Source organism: Meleagris gallopavo, chromosome 15 (genome assembly GCF_000146605.3).
Source record: "Meleagris gallopavo isolate NT-WF06-2002-E0010 breed Aviagen turkey brand Nicholas breeding stock chromosome 15, Turkey_5.1, whole genome shotgun sequence".
Taxonomy (NCBI): Eukaryota; Metazoa; Chordata; class Aves; order Galliformes; family Phasianidae; genus Meleagris; species Meleagris gallopavo.
In genome coordinates this window covers 7,657,945-7,672,056 of record NC_015025.2, presented here as the reverse complement: position 1 = coordinate 7,672,056, position 14,112 = coordinate 7,657,945, and the positions used below count along the sequence as shown (strand labels likewise).

General features: G+C 52.6%; 1 protein-coding gene and 1 long non-coding RNA gene across 6 annotated transcripts in view; both read left to right on the top strand.

The window, feature by feature from the left end:
- Positions 1-6: 6 nt before the first annotated feature.
- Positions 7-12,146, top strand: LOC116217211. Of its 2 annotated transcripts, XR_004161405.1 has the most exons (4): positions 7-259; positions 3,845-3,996; positions 4,161-6,576; positions 11,365-12,146. It is a non-coding gene; the product is annotated as an uncharacterized LOC116217211 (long non-coding RNA). The 2 variants fall into 2 exon arrangements; XR_004161404.1 differs by having other exon boundaries at positions 3,845-6,576.
- A 694-nt stretch (positions 12,147-12,840) lies between these two features.
- ARHGEF37 (Rho guanine nucleotide exchange factor 37) overlaps positions 12,841-14,112 on the top strand; it is an 11,413-nt gene continuing 10,141 nt past the window's right edge. For 2 of the 4 annotated variants that reach the window (XM_010718932.3, XM_010718933.3), the window contains exon 1: positions 12,841-13,572. The gene's annotated coding sequence lies outside the window, so the exon portion shown is untranslated. The remainder of the gene's footprint in view (positions 13,573-14,112) is intronic. The other 2 variants (XR_795243.3, XM_010718931.3) reach the window with 1 other exon arrangement.

The window sequence follows — 14,112 nt, the reverse complement described above, 5'->3', positions numbered from 1 at the left end:
GCCTCCTGCCCGCAACGCGCCTGTGCGAGGGGCGGCGCGGGCGGGGACAAGGCGGAGAGCCGGCCGCAGATAGCCCTCCGCGCGTGCGCGCGCACCGCCCTCCCGCCGGACCAATGAACGCCGTCGTTTTCTATCCGCCCCAGCACCGCGTCTCGATGCGTTCTAGATGTGCGCGTGCGCGTCACTGAAGCTCGAGCCCGGGCGGAAGGGGAGAGGCGTCTGTGCCCTCACCGCTCCTTCAAGGCGCTGGAGCGCCGAGGTGCGGGCAGGGCCTGTCTTGGTTTCCGAGCCGTAGGGCTGGTGACGGCAGGTGCTGATGTGACCCGGGCCGTTCACAGACAGCCCAGTGTCGCTTAGAAGCCCTTCGGGGGTGGCTGTGTCTGCACGGGGAAGTGGCAGGTGGTGCTCTCACTGCCTGCACAGCGATGTGACACCGCTGCTGGTGGCTTTTCCAGGCCGTGTCAGACAGAGCCTTGCCCGCTTGTTTATGAATTGCCTGCTCATTTAACCATGAAGTGAATCTGCAGCAAGGTGCCCTGTGTCGTGCTGCAGTGCTGTAAGCACCTACACCCACATTTTGTGGGGCTCAGCCCCACTACCTGAAGGGGGTGTACAGGAAAGCTGGGGAGGGGGTTATTAAAAGGGCAGGTAGCGACAGGACGAGGGAGAGTGGTTTTAAACTGTATGAGGGTAGATTTAGACTAGATATCAGGAAGAAATTCTTTACTGTGAGGGTTGTGAGACGCTGGAACAGGTTGCCAGTGAGGTTGTGAATGCCTTATTGCTGGAAGCATTCAATGGAGGTGTGGAATTAGATGATCTTAAGGGTCCCTTCCAACCCAAACCACTCTATGATTCTCTGAACACGGCTCTCCATGATGCTGTGAGCACACAATATCCGCCTCGTTACCCCTCCCTGCCCAGCCTGTGTTATCCATCCGACTTTCAGCCCCCGCCTGTCAGGAGGCAGCGCTCAGGGCTGGCAATCCCAGCAGGCCTCACATTGCTGCGGGAGGTTTCTGAAGCAGTGGTGGGTTTGTGAGGAGCATGAGGGGCCCATAGCTTCCTGTGAAGCCCCTGCCAGGTAGTGGCAGTGTCACCTACTGCGATCACCTGGAGCCGTGATGCCACTGCCTTCACACAAGCTCCAAGCACAAAAAGCTCCTTTTCCAGACCCTATTTCTTGCTGTCTTTCAAAAACAAGTTCTCCTCCCTTGTCCTCTAGCTCAGTGCTGTGAGTTTTTCCTTTGCAGGAACATAAAACTGTGAATTCCCAGTGACTCATTATCACTCCCTGTCAGAGCGGCGTCTTCTGCTGTGCAAGCCTACATTTGGGAAATGATTCAGTCCTCAGCAAAAAGAAAGCTCCTACAGTAATGTAGCTCATGTATATAGAAGGAACGTCTACTCAGGTTATTTAATTTAATGGGGGCATGCAGAGGATCTGTTTTCCAGCTTGCGTGGCGTACTTAAAGCCATGGGAATAATAAAAAAATTTATTTTAAGACTGGTCAGGTTGTTTTAAATAGCTAACATTTTGATAAAACTGAGATTAAGAGGTCCAGGTTAGGACATTACAGTATCGATAGGAACTTGTTCATATGAAGGTAGAGGAGTCTTAGCATAACAGCATCCACACGGTAAGGGAGGTTTTTTATTGTGCCCACCATATTGCTTTCCAACTTGGTAAAGTTACTGTGGTACAAATACTATCTGTCTGCATAAGTGCAAAAAAGTCCTGGCTTGTGTCCATGTGGCTGTTGCCCAGTGAGGGAAGTCTGTGATTTGCTGTGTTTCTTCCTGTGGTGGACTCACTTAGCTACAGGATGACTCCATGGTGAGAGACCAGGAGGAACAGAGAGGGAAAATTGGCAGTCAGCAATGCTGTGAACTGCAAATATTCAGTTCCAAATTTCCCTTATGTTTCAGGGAGTTTAGACCCAAGGTTCTATTGCAGGTGCCTCTGCATTTCCAATAAAAATAAAATGCAGGAGACTCAAAATCAGATCAGACCGTACCATATCTGACAGAATGAAAGTGATGCTGAGAGAGCAAGCGAGCCTCCGACTCATTCCTACCTCAATACTGTAAGGGAGCATTTGTAAGAGCAGAATATCCACACTCTTCTCACGGAGAGAGAAGGTGGATTTTGTGCGGAGGAGCTCTTACGCATCACACGACACTTAAGGGGGCTGGAGCTTCAAGGGCAAACGAGGTGTATCTGAACATCACACTCATTTCTAAATACAGAGCCTTTCTGTCCTCACTTGCCCTCACATTACTGTTAATCGTGATTTGCAAACAGATTAGGACTGATGTGCACTTAGAGGCCTTTGGGGTTTAGTCATTTTTAATGATTGCTCTGGATGGGATTTGAGCAGTCTGCAAGCGTTGGAATCATGTATCCTTGGAGGAGCAGGAAAAACAGGTCTGCAGGTCCCGGGCAGTACCTAGCCCGTCCGTGGGGATGCAGGGGAACAGGCTCTGCTGGGCTGTGCAATGCTGCCACCTCCTGCCTGCCGGGGGACAGCTCTGCGGCCAGGGGACACTGCCGCCCGGGGCCCGAGCGCCGCGTGGGGACCGGCCGAGCTGAGCCGGCTATAAAGATGCCCAGACACGCATCGTCTCCCAAAGGCCTGCAATGCAAAAACAAACGAAAGTGATGATCAACAGTCAGGTTGGATATGTTGTCTTTGTGTTGAGTCCCGCAACGATGTTAGGAATGGGGGGATTGAAAAGCAGACCTGTGTAGGTAATGTGGGAAGGGCTGCAGGACCGGCTGGAGGGCAGAGGTGGGAGAAGTCAGCCAGCGTAAGCTGGAACACATCACTGGGACACAGAAGAGAAGAACTATCAGCGCAGCTGCAGCTCCATCACTCCTCTCCAGTCGGAACACTGTCAGAACACTGAGCATGGGGAAAACCTTCCCCCCATCGCCAGCTGTGGCAGCTCCAGGCAGCCTGCCTGCTCCTGATGTCTGTCGGACAGGTGAAGGAGCAGCAGAGCCCCGTGCCAGCATCCCACCGTGTGACTCTGGGATGACCTCAGCCCGCTTCCTGTTTGCTCACTGCCTGTGGTTGCAGCCACGTTGGAGCCCACCGCTCAGGTTTATCCTTGGCCACTCCAGTTCTCTACTTGTGTCTCCACAGTAACAAGGAGAGGTCTATTTATTTGTCAGGAAGAGTGAAGGTGGATGTGTATTTCTGGGTAAGCAGGATATAACCTAAGGAATGAATAGCTCTATTGAGAGAATGATGGTAGATGACACTAAGACTGAAGGACTGTAGATGTCCAAAGCTGGAGGTGGGTCTCATTTCACATCAGGACAGATCTGACATCCACCTGTTTAAGACCTTTTGCTCTTCTCTATTTTGGCCCATGAATCTGTCCTGTCTTTGTTCCACACATAGGAACATTCCCCTCCCAGCCCCTCATGGTAAACCACATCCTGTGCTTCCACATGCGGGGTTTGCCTTGCTGAACAACAGAGATCCTGATGGTCTGAAAGCAGCGTTGGCCTTGTAAAAAGCCTACACAGCCAGGGCTTGTATCCTGACTCTTTGGAAAGCACAGACGTCAGTGAAGGCACACAGTAGATGTGCACAAACATAGAAGCCATGGAGGTACCCACTGGATTTAAATTGATACAACTTAAAAATCCTTCACCTGTAGGTTGGGAGGAGTTCAGGCTGTGATTTTGTAGCAGCTGACCCAATCTAAACCAACTTCTGCATTCTTCTCCCCTCCTGCTCGCCCTGCTCCCATTGCCTTGGTCAGAACCTCTGCAGGTCACTTTGACCCCTTTCAAAAATTGTCTGCATGTGATTCTTCATGTTTTCTTTAGGTTAATATTTTGCCAAACTGGAGTAGTTTGAGGAGCTCCAGGGTGCCCTTGTGACAGTGCAAGAGTTGTCCCTTTTTGGCCATGGCATGCTGTCAGCCAGCACACCAGATGGAAGTGGAGAAGTGGAGAAGTGTGGCCTTCTGTTGGGAAAGGTACTCTGCAGACACCCAGGAAGAACACAACAGTTGTTGAATTCATTGCTAGTGAGGAAAACAGCAGTGTTAGCACTGAAAAAAGAGGGGGTGAATCTGGCTTCTGGTGCCTCATGCAAGCTATTCTTCAGCTCCTGTTCATTACTATTTTTCACATCTTTCAGGGACATGGAGGAAATGAAAGCACTTTATAGCTGCATCACTTGATAAAGTGAAAAGAAGAATTCTCCTCTCTTCTCTTCCCAGAGGACAGGTCAGCGTCCTGCTGCATGGCCCAGCCTCCAGCATTGCTCATCCTTCATTTGTGCCTGCTTTGCAACTGAGCATCTCCACACCTCTTAATTTGATCACAGCAAATGAAAGGAGTGTTTTCAGTGTAATAAACCAGCTGTTTGAAGCAGTGCTGATGGAGCAGCATCCTTTTTGCATGCTTGTAACTGTGTCAGCAAATACTTGCTGCTGTGTTGGGTCAGGAGGGAGCTATTCATCCTCCTGGGCAGCAGGGATATCCCAGGCTTCTATAAAAAGGCTCAGGGGGAGGGAGTAACATTGAAATAACAAGCTAGACAAAGAGACAAAGTCATATCTGAAAAAGTCAAAGGCCACATAACGCCTCTGCTCCAGAGCCATCAACTTGTGTTTGGTTGGGGATGGAATTTCAGAGCTGTCTGAGGTGGATGTGCCACTTCCCAGGGCTCTGCTTGTGCTGCTGCAGGTAGGACCTGGGAACACAGGGGATGCACATCCTGAGTGCTTTTGCCAATGCAGACCACAAATGTACACTGCAGCTGAGCTGAGCTGAGAGATCCCCTGCCCGCCTGTAGCCCTGCTCACTGCACGCAGTCTGGCCATTCGCTGAGCTGGTTCGCCCTCCTCACTTGGTGGGAGAGGACTCACTTGTTTCACAGGCACTTGTTTCTGCTGGTTTGGGGAATCAAACTGCCTCACAGCAGGACCAGCAAAGCTGGAGCTGACACGAAGGAGAAAGAGGAAAGGGCTCACCAGAATCCCAAATTCTTTAGAAGTAAAATGCGTATGTTTTGCATTCTGTCTCATCAGCCTTGCCACCCAGCATCAACCGCATTCCAGAGAGGCACATTTCCCCTATGTACCCTATATAGCCAAGAATGAGTGAGTTCCAGAGCTCCAGCCCAAGGTCTGATCTTCTTCCTGAAGTGCTTATTGTCTCAGATAAGGACAGCCCATGGTGGTTTTGCCCCAGTTTTCATGTAAGTGGCCAAAGTCTGGGTGCAGGTGTACAAACTGAGACACTACCGATGGATTTCCCTGAGGCCTGGACAGCCAAAGTCATCTCAGTATTTCTTCGCTCTTTGGCAGTAGGGACAAATGAAATCCTGGCACTTCCCACAGCCGACGGATCTGCGCTTTAAATTAGATCTGGGTTACAGGTTTGTAGACACAGCAGTTGCTTGTCTCAGGGCACCAATTCTGCTCACACATCTCTCCGCGCTCCCCCTGCCCACGCAGCCCCCAGCAGTGTGCCTTTCACACCGGCTGTTTGCCCTCCCTCCCTCCCCACTGCCGTGGGCTATGGCTTGGCTCTCACCTTAGCTGACCCCACTATTTTTAGCAGGGCTTGTGGTGCTGGAGAACATGGCTGGAGAGGAGCTGCTCGTGCCAGGAGGAGCCAAATCCAGCTTGTGCTGGTGATTCCAACAGAGGAGACTGTACCACCACAGGCATAAGTGAAGTGACTTTGTCTCAAATTCAAGAAGTGGGGACCTGAAAGAGCCCTGGGTGTCTAGGCTCAGTAATGCTACTTGGGTTTTAATTCCCCTCGGAAAAAAATGAGACTGGTAGGAGGGACTGGGGCCCCACAGCTCTGGGGCCATAGGAAGAAAATATCCATGAACTGACAGCACCATTGCCAAGCTGCACAAGAAGTTGGATGGGAAATTGTGTGGCCTGGGACGTTCTTGGCTGCTTGGAGTGAGATTTTTTAAGCACAGCCGGAAAAGGGGGATTTTCAAGTAATTTTGGTGATTCACAGGAAATGCCATTACTGCACAGCTGATGCTCTACCAGTGCACTTGTTCCTGGAAGACTTTCCTGCAAAGTTTCCCTGGCGAGGTATTGCTGCCAGGAGTGGTGCCTGCAGGCTGCTTGGATTGCCTGGGCTCTGCTGCAGAGCTCTGAGCATCCAGCCAGCCAGAAAGGTTTGGAGACATGAGAGCCCTGCATGTTTCTGCTTTCCTTTAGGTCTGCAGGCAGGAGGAGGAACAGCAGGTCCTTTTGTTTGGCACACTCCCCAGGGACAATTTGCTGAATGGCGGTGAAGCTGAGGTCGAACTTTTCCATGATGTCAGACTTGAAACCACTTGGAGTATGCTGGTGAATGCCTTGTGAGGTGAGGCAAGAGGCTCCCAGGAAGTTATGGGACAAAGGACGTAAATGGCAGCGAGGCTGATTCATGGCTTGTCATATCCGTGGCTACGTCAAGTCCTCAGCAGCAGCTTCTCTGGCACTGGTTAATTTATTACGCTGCTAGTGAGGAGTGCTGATATTTGGCTTCCACACCACACTTCCACTGCTGCAATCACTCAGCTTCAAATCACCAGGGTGAGTCTTCTCTAACGCAAAGTAACTCAGCTTGTGGACGGTGGCTGATACACATGGGGCTGCCATCAATCTTCCTGAGTATAATTACTTGAACAATTTTAGGCAGCATGGATTTCATGCATGCCATGTGCACTGGTGCGGGATGCAGAGGGGGACGGGAGGAGCAGAACAGGCAATGCAGGATTTGGCCATACTTCATGGCTGCTGCTGCTCTCCAGTGGCAGGAGCCAGCCAAGCACAGTCTGTCGCTCTGGGTTCACCATTCCCTTTCTGAAAGCTCTGGCTTTTCTTGGCACATTTTGGGAGGGAGGACCCTGAGCCAAGAGCAGAGGTGAAGTACTATGCTGCCCCCAAGCCCCATGCAGCAGGGACCCTCCCACTGCCACCCACCTCCAGGATGTCAGAGCTCTCACAAGCTGTTCTTGGAGCAGAAGCTAGCACTCGAGCAGATTGCAGATGAGGGACAAAATCAAGGGCTGCCGAGTCTGGTGATTTTATTGCTCACGGCACATCATGTGATGGCTTTTATCAGATCTCCTCAGGGGTCATGGAGCTGGTCCTGCGCAGCCAGGAAAGTACAGTTCTTTATAGATTTTTGGAACTAGCTGCTTCCTCCTATGATTAGGATAAAAAACCCTCCATGATTAATAGCATCCCAGAGAGCATGGGGAGCAAGGTGTAACAGAAAGGAGCCCCATCCCTACAGGGCCTTGGTGTAAATGTCTCTGGTTTCTAGGCAGACTGTTCCCTAGGCCATCCAGATGTCTAGGTTCTGGGGAGATTCACAGCAGAGCTCCTGCAAGGTGCCAAGTGTGGGCCCATCTCTCACATGCCATGGCAAATGGACTCAGGCTGGCACACCCAATTCCAGACAAGTGGGTTGTCTGGGGCTGCAACCCCTTTCACGAGTGTGTCCTCCCAGTTCAGCATTTGCTCACATCTCATTCATTCTGGCAGTCACCTGCAGACCTGAACATCTCTGCTCAATGGAGCTGCTTTTCATGCTATCCAAAAGCTAATTTCTGTTGAGATCAGCAAAGCAGGGGCCGAGAGATGCTGCTTGATAATGCTTGAATTTATTCTCTCCCCTCCTCCAAAGATTATCACGAGCTCCAGTTCATTTGCGCTTGTGAAAAGCACAGGGTGGAAAGTGCCAGATAAGGGGAAAGGCTCATCACATGTTGTTGCCACAGTGCAGGAAACATCGCTAACAAATCAATCAGCCCCTTGACGTGCACGGCCCAGCTCCGCATCTCTGGAGCAGCATTCACGCCGTGCGGGTCTCACTTTATCACAAGGGGCTGAGGGAGCAGATGACAAGCATGCAGGCTGTCCCACTTTGATGCTTCAAAGAGCAAGCTCTTTCAAGGGCTCCTTTACTGATGGCCCTTCAGCTAATTTTAGCACCAATGAGCAGTAGCTTAGCACAGCTCAAAGGAGCAGGACTGTAAAAGCAGGAGCTCCAGGCACACGACACTGGCTCTGCATGCCCTCACTGTGAGGTCTTCCTTACAACCGTGGGAACTCGAGATTCTGCTCTGAAATCCTGAAACTCATATTTACCTTGCTGAATTCAGTAGCGCCGTCTGGGTATGCCAGCACGCAGATCAGACCCACCTGGCAGCAGGCAGGCAGAAGACACTGGAGTCAGTGGCCATGTCCAAGCTCCTGCCACATGTGAACTGACTCAAACTCTCATGAGCATTAAGTGGGGGCAAATAGGCATGCAGGCTGGAGATGGAGGCTGGACTGAGTCTTAGCTAAAAAACATTTTAAAAATGATTTTTGTAACCTGAATAAATACTGTAGCTTCCGTGAATTCCCATGCTCTTTCTCTCCACCCTATCTCAAAGACATCACACAGTTAGCAGCAGATTACTTGCTTTTGCCATGTTGTATGTGGCCTGAAAACGCAATGGAGACAGAGCAGAGGAATGCTCCCTGCCATGAGGTGTTCCAAAAAGTGCTTCAAGAAGAATAATGGACTCCAGCTGATTATTACCAACTGCTCTGTTAAAAGCAGACCTCACGATGGTCTGTATCTCACGCTGTGGAGCAGCCTTCCTGCAGTGGCTGTGTCTTGGAGTGTCTTGGAGCAGCCAGGCTCAACCTGCAGGTGAGGACCCCAGGTGTTCCCAGGAAGCTGCTGGGTGCATGGCCTCACCATGCTGCCCAGTGGGACACATCCAAGGCCGTATGACAGCTCACCCTGGCCAGATGCCGGCAGAGGAGCAGTCAGGCTGCAGCAACAGTTGCCAGGTGCAGAGCCCAGCTCCCAGCAGTCCTGCAGCCTTCAGGAAGAGATGCTGGCTCTTTGTGTTTAATAACGCAGCAGATTTTTCTTCCATGAATTCATCCTGTTTAAACGCTTTACATCTGTCACATCCTGTGGCCAGAAGCTCTGCAGTTTAACTATACATTGCACTAAGAACCACTTCCTTTTTGTTGTGTTAAACTTCCTTCAGGTAGTTTCAGCTGGAGCCCCTACTCCTGCTTCAGAGGAGACAGTGCACAGTCCCTCCCTCCCTTTACGTGCCTGCCAGGACCACATGGCTCTGTCTCACAGCCTCCCACCCATCCCTGCTCCCAGCCATGGAATTGTTCCTCACCCTGAGGCTGCTGCAGGGCTTTGGGCACTCACACTTCCCTTCCCTGCTCCATCTTTGTGACATGGAGGCAACAGGAAAGGCAGACATGCACACATCCTCCTAAGCTGTTGGTAGTCACGGTCATTTTGCTATTCCTCCTCTTTCTCAGAACATTCATTTTGGGATGAAAATCTCAAATCAGGCATGTTTGGGCCAATGTTGCCTGCAGTGATGCAGGCTCTGGGCACACAGTGGTTTCTCGTACAGAGGAAGGAGACCCTGCTGGCAGCCCCAGAGAGGGCATCGGCTGCAGCCCAGAGCACAGGCCAAGCACAGGGAGCCCTGTGAGGCCAGGAGCCAGGAAAATCGGTCTCCAGAGAGCCTGATAACGAGCAGGAAGAAAACATAGCTGTCGTTTTGCATCAAGGCTCCTAGGGGGAGCAAGGGCACACTGCGAGTGGCCTGCTTGGTGCTGCTGAACGTGAAGCTGCTGCTGGCTGGTGGGGCTGAGCTTTTTTGTGCCTCCAATCAGTTCTCTCTGTGCAAAGATACCTGGGGGCTAAATCTCTGGTGCGCTCTTCTATGAAGAACCAGCACATTACCTGCTGTGGTGTGTGATGAGAGAAGGACGCATCCCCTGCCACAAGCCCCCTTCCAAAAAACTGGGCATGCTGGTTTCCTACCAGCTATGGGGTGGCTTGCACAACCCATTCCAGTCCAGGCAGGAGCCTGGGGATGCTGGAGAGCCCTGGATGCCCCCAGGACTTGCCTTGGCCAAAAACAGGACCCAGAGCTTGGCAGAGAGCTCAGAGGCCTTGAGGCTGATGGCTCTCCACCATCACAGCCTGGGAAGCCAGGCCTGCAGCTGGCACATAGGCTGGTGACTCGAGGGGTGGAGAAGCTGGAACTGGTATCATCTAACAGGATTAATAATGGAGATGTCCCTTCTGACACTGCCATTGCCTTGTGGCTGGATGGGATGAAGGAATTTCTGCTGACCCAGCATTCTTGAGCTCGGTGCTGTCATGTTGGCAGGAAACTCCATGTTGCTGGAAATGTCCACATGGAAATGCCAACCTTGAGAAAGAGGAAGCCCAGAGGAAGAGAAGCCCAGGCATCAAACTGTTCCCCTGGGAAGGCTTCCCCAGCCCATTGCATGGTGCCCACCCCGCCCTTCACCGCGGTGCCTGGGACATCCTCGCCATGCCCTGAGCCTCAGCACCCCAGTTAAGTTTCATGGGAAGAGTCTCTGACCCCAGTAGTGAAACAAACACACAGTGCTCCCTTTCAGGAGAGTAGCTGCTGTGCTCACTTGTGGCAGAGACACAAGCCCCATCAAATCAAAGACACTCCCAGTTATGTCAGTGGAAAAAGGAATGGAGAGCTTGCTCACAAACTGGATTGGCAGCTTCAAAGGCTGCCTCCCACCCTTTGTTCCTCCAATGAGCAAGAGTAGCTATCTCCTGCAATGTGTGCTGCACAGGGAGCAGCTATTGCCATGCCTGCAGAGCAGCCACTCCTGCAGGATCCTGTCCAGAGCAGCAGATACTGATGGGACTCTGGAGGTGGCCAATCCCGAAGAAGGTGCCTCTGCAGAGCACCTCATGCCCTCACCTTGCACAGCAGAGCCACTGCACCCTGGATGAGGTGTGGACAGCAGGGTGCCTGGCTGCTTCTTGAGGGCACCTGGAGGAGGCAGCTCCCTGGTGACCTGGCAGCTGCAGGAACTGCACAGGCAGGCAGACACATCCTCCATGGCTGCAGAGCACCAGAACCCAGAAGCAGCTCAGTGTGTGTAACCTTGATGAACAGGGATGGGAGATCTTGCAAACCATGGCCCTTAGAAAATAAGCCATTTGCCACCTAGCTGACAGTAAACTGTTCTCCTTCACCAGCAGGAACACCAGCACAAAAAGCAGCCACAAGCAAGAAAAGGCTCCAGATCAACAGTCTTGGAGATTTTAGGGTAGGGAAAACAATGCAAGGCAGCAAGGACGAGGAAGGTGGGAGTGAAGGGCCATAGAGGCTGGTAGACGTGAAGCCTCAGGCTGTAAATGTGGGACAGGAGATGTGAGATGCTGCAGACCTGGAGAGGGTGAGAGGAGCTGACGCTCCTTACACAAAGTAGATCTGTCTTGATGGTTGGGCTCGATAATCTCAGTTGTCTTTTCCAATCTCAATGATTCTATGTTCTTCTTAGGAGGGTTGCTCTTTGCATTGGATTCACCGCAGTGGGGAAAGAAAAGTCCACGGGAACAAAGAGTGAAGCCCACAGCCTGGGAGGAAGTGCGAGGGGCAACAGTCTGAGCTGCTACTCCATCTCATGCTTCTTTTGCTGGGCACCAGGGCGTGTGCTGTGGGATGACAGCATGGAGGTGATGGCCCAGGTAAAGCAGTGACAGCGATGTCCAGCCACTGCCAAAGAGACCTCCATACAGAGCAGAGAAGGAATGACACAGCTAAGCCAAAGACAAGTAAACCTTTGGCCCATAAATAACCCCTTTAGAAATAAAGAGCTGACTCAATTTATTCTGCATGGATCAAATTCTATCTCCTTATTTTTAGCCTCCGCTCTGCCTCATGGTGGAGGTGGTGCCCCCCAGCACAGCCTGCAGCCTGCAGCTCCTTCCTGCAGCAACTGCTGCCTGTTGGAAGGCCCTCATACAGCGTGGGGGTAATTACTGTGAGCAGGTGTGCTTCCCTTCCGTGGTGGACTTAGGTACAGGTTACATGGACTGGAAAGAGAAGAAGAGAGAAATGGAATGACATCTACTGGTTTTTCATGTGATGCTTATGCTAATGACCAGCTCAGATATGAAGTCCTGTGAACATATTTAACTTTATGGCACTTGCCTCCTTGCCTTAGCACCTTAGCTTGGATTCCCATACTTCACTGCACACATGAGGAACCGTGCTTGAGGCAAAGTCCACTTCCCAGATGTGCAGTGTGGGAGGAAGCTCTGTGATTAGGACGCACCTGCCACCATATTCTTGAACAGTTGTTTTTTTTCTGTGTGTTTTCACTTCCAACGTGAACGGCTGATAGCAGTGTGTGGTGATGAAGCCCTTTCAAGACAGGAAAGAAATCCAAAGAACAGTAATAATGGAAAAGATTAAATAAAGGAAACACTGCTTTCTTGTGCAAACGTGCTGCTCTGAGGAGAACCCCTGCCTGCTGCAATTGGGCATACCCAGGGCTGCTGCACTTTGCACGGCTGGAAGTTGTGCCTGCTTCCTGAGCAAGCCCTGACTAACGCACAGCACATCTGCCGCGTTCCCACAGAGCCCCCTGATGGCTCCAGCTTCCAACTGAGCTACCTGAGCCTTAACCTTTCGTGCAGTTGGGAAAATCCCTCTGCTCTGGACTATCAGCTGCAAACAGCTCTCCAGGAGTGATTCAGTTTGGTGTGAGATGCTGGGAGGCTGCCCTCCCCTCTGGACGCTCCTGCTGCAGCTGTGGGCGCAAGCAGAGCCAGTGGTGTGTGGGGGTGACCCTGGAGAAGCTGCGAGCAAAAACAGACATGCACCGACGTTGCACAAACCAGGGAGCCCAGCAGGAGGAGGCAGTCCTGCCCTGCCCTGCCGCCTCCGCAGTGCTGCGCCCTTCTGCGTGCCTCCCCGTGCCATGCTGCTGGATCACATGTCTGCAGGGTCTAAGGCCACAAGGCTACAACAGCCATTGCCAACGGGGTGGAGAAGAGACCAGGGCCCTTTAGATCGGCTTATCGAAACCTGGAAACACAAACAATTGTGCTAGACCAGCATGCACCTATTTGCTTTTCCTTGTAACCAGAGCCTGGCAGTGGCAGCCAGCCCACTCCCATGCCTTCCTGACTCCTGGTGAGCCCTGGAGTGGTGACAGCACGTCTGCATGGAGCTGTGCAGCTCCAGCTTGGGGCTGGATAGGAGGAGAACAGGGCTAGCAGCACAGCAGGAAGGAAACTGCTCACACTGGGGAAAATCACTTGGCAGCACAGTGGTCTTGCAAGGAAATCACCCTAGCTGTGCTATCAAACATCTGAAAATACTGGCTGGAATTGAAAACATGCCGGGGGGAACACCCACAGCATGACCCATGTGAGGCGGAGCAGACAGCCGGGAATGCTGCCCCACTGCCCTGGCTGCTGGGGCAAGGGACGTGCTGGGAGGAGAGCGCTGCCAGCCACGGTGTGTCACGGCACCGGGCGCTGATAGGAGCCAAAGGCATTGACGTACCTCCACGGCTTTGTTGGATGTGGTGGTAAGTGTGCCTGCCTGAGGATGGAGCCGGGAAGCTCCTGACACTGCTGAGATGCTGTCTCCAGGGCCACCTGGCTGGGCGTTCCGCTGCTCCAGAATGTACCTGGCTGAGGCTTGAGTCGCTGCTGCGGGGGAGAAAGAAAATCTGCATCCCTGCGGTCAGAGCCAGGTAAGGCCTTTGCTGCCAGCCCCTTGTGAGTTGCTTGCACTCATGGCCCCATCCCCGCGTGGCCATGTGTCTGCCCAGTGTGCCCCTCTGTAAGCCACTACGTGTGTCCTTTCACTGTGCCACTTCTGGATGCTGTGTCAGCCTGGAAAAATCCAGGTGCGGCTGTCACCTCCCTGTGGTTGGATGGGACGCGCTCGGGGCGGCGGGAGTTGGCTGTGCATCAGCTGCTGCCGTCTCAATAGCTTGTTTACAAGGATGCAAATACTTCACAAGCGAAAAAAAACCTGCAGCCCAAAACGTCCCTGAGTCCCGGTGGCACCGTTTCGTCGGCTATATTTGGACTTTTCATTTCGGCCTTCTCCGAACCCCGTTCTGCGACTGAGCGGCAGGGCAGCGCCAGCAGAGCGGGTGCCCAGGCGCCGCACCGGGCCGCGCCGGGCAACTCCAGCCCCGCACAGCCGGGAGCGAAGCCATAAACAAACAGCCGCGGAGCGCCGGGTCGTACAGCAGCGGGGAGCTCCGCACCGCCTCGAGCCAGCC